The 2,500-nt window shown below is 34.2% G+C and overlaps 1 protein-coding gene across 1 annotated transcript in view; it reads left to right on the top strand.

The window, feature by feature from the left end:
- The window catches only part of LOC137976611 (uncharacterized), an 18,429-nt gene that overhangs the window by 2,724 nt on the left and 13,205 nt on the right, over positions 1-2,500 (top strand). The gene's annotated exons all lie outside the window — the stretch shown is intronic.

Genomic DNA, 2,500 nt, shown 5'->3' with positions numbered 1-2,500 from the left:
TATATAAGTGCATAATAGATACTTGTTAAAGATTTGTTGGGTACATGACGTTTTAATTTTGCAATAATATTTATGCTTTTACTGATTTTACTACTAATATAATCAATATGATGGTGCCATGATAGGGAACAATCAATAATTAATCCTAAGTAGTTAACACTGAGAGACTGTTCAAGATACTGATCCGCTAGTTTAAGAGGGGTGTATAAATTATAATTAAGTTTTTGCCGTGGTTGGAATACTATATATTTTGTCTTAGTTAAATTTAAAGTTAGCTTATTTGAGCATAGCCAGTCATAAATAGCGGGTAATTCAGAGTTTATTAGGTGTAGCAATGCATCGAGATCCCTACCAGTCGCAGTCAAGGAGGTATCATCGGCAAATAGTCTTAAGGAAAAATAATTAGTTGCATTTACTATATCATTTATGTAAACTAAGAAAAGAAAAGGACCCAAGATCGACCCTTGTGGCACTCCTGAATTTACGGAAAGAAGACTAGACTCAGCTCCATTAACATACACTCTTTGCTTCCTTTTGATTAAATAGGACCTAAACCATTGGTTTTCAACATCTCTTATTCCATAAAAATTTAGTTTAGACAACAGAATCGAGTGATTGACTGTATCGAAAGCTTTACTTAGATCTAAAAATAGGGATACAGCATAACATCCTTCATCAAGGGCTAATGTTATCTCGTCTATTAAATCTACTAAACAGTCAGTTGTAGTGTTGTCAGATCTAAAACCGTATTGGTTAGGTATCAAGATATTTTCAATAGTAAAATAGAACGTTAATTGATTAAGAATGCATCTCTCAAATATTTTACTTAGAGCTGGAAGAACTGAGATAGGCCGGTAGTTATTACACAAAAGACGAGATCCTTGTTTGAAAATCGGGATGACTTTGGCAATTTTTAAACTGTCAGGAAAGATACCTTGTTCAAGTGTCAAGTTTAAAATATATGTCAATGGTTTAAATATTTCCAGCGAACCGGAAGATAACAGCAAAGGGTGGACCTTATCAACCCCAATTGATTTCCTAGTATCAATATTTTCTAGCAATAAGAACACTTCAACTTCATTGACTTTATTAAAGTGAAACTTACCCTTTTTTCTCTTCATGTAATGCGAGAAACGGCGATTTGTAGTGGGAAGTTTTGATGCAAGCTCAGTTGGAATGTTACGAAAATACGTATTGATAGCATTTGATATCGTAACTGGTTGCGGTAGATTTTTATTACCAACTTGTAAATTATCAATGTGAGAAGATGGACGCTTTTTATTAATTATTAGGTTAACGTTATCCCACATTTTCTTAGTATTACGAGAGTCTTTAAAAACCCGAGCATAATATAATGAGCGAGAAAGTTTGTTAATTGCCACAATTTTATTACGGTAAATTTTATATTGATTATAATAACTAATGCAACGGGTTGTCAACCATTTTTTATACAAATAATTTCTAAGTTTGATTGATTTCCGCAGACCTCCGGTTATCCAAGGTTTATTAGTCTTGCCTTTAATTTTGATCGATTTGAGTGGTGCATGTCGATTACTAATCTTATTAAAGGAATGTAGGAATCTGGTCAAACTTTCATTCGCATCATTACACTTAAATACAGGCGACCAGTCTTCGCACCTCAGTGCATCACAGAAAGCATTTTTATCAAACTTTTTAAAATCTCTAATTTCAATTATATCGGGAAAGGGGCTTAGTGTGGGATCATAAGAAAAAGTAAAAACAGGCAAATGGTCGGCTATCTCGACTGCAATGCTACCGCTCGAACTTGAAGATACGAAATTGGAGTGTATATGATCTATGCAACTTATTGTTGTCTCGGTACTACGTGTAGCTTCAAATATCAAGGGATTAAAGCCTTCAGAATGAATCAGATTGTGGTATTCTTTTGCAATTGCGCTTCTAACAGGTGTGTTAATATTAATATCACCTAAAATTAGGCACTTTCGCTTAGACAAAAAAATGGCATGTAGAACATGTTCAAATTGCTCGAGAAATTCACGTTGAGATCTGCCAGGAGGATTATAAATAACGCCAATTAACAAGTCATTTGTCTCTACCCAGATATTTTCAATACAATCCATCTTTAAATCATTTCTCAGAGAATAATCAAAGCTTGATTTTAAGTATAATGCAACCCCGCCCCCAGTTGAAAACAAGCGATTGTCCATTAGCATGTTATAACCCTGAATATCAAAACAGTCTATCAACTTGAGGCGCAATCCACGTTTCTGAGCAAGCAATTAGATCGAACTGAATGGATATGGTATCTAAAAAAGTACATAGCTCATTATAATGTTTGTTTAAGCTTCTAATGTTTAGATGGAGAGCCGACAGTTGCGGTCGGACTACACTAGAAAGTTCATTTAACTCCTCAACAGTGTATATACCATGATCATTAAAAGACTGTATGTTCAAATCTGGGTCATTCGCATCACTATTCATCAGTCAATCTGAAATTAATCCATAAGTTTTGTGGCTC

The sequence above is a fragment of the Montipora foliosa genome, chromosome 11, assembly GCF_036669935.1.
Source record: "Montipora foliosa isolate CH-2021 chromosome 11, ASM3666993v2, whole genome shotgun sequence".
NCBI lineage: Eukaryota > Metazoa > Cnidaria > Anthozoa > Scleractinia > Acroporidae > Montipora > Montipora foliosa.
The sequence above is the reverse complement of the archived record's forward strand: the minus strand, read 5'-3'. Positions and strand labels throughout refer to the sequence as shown.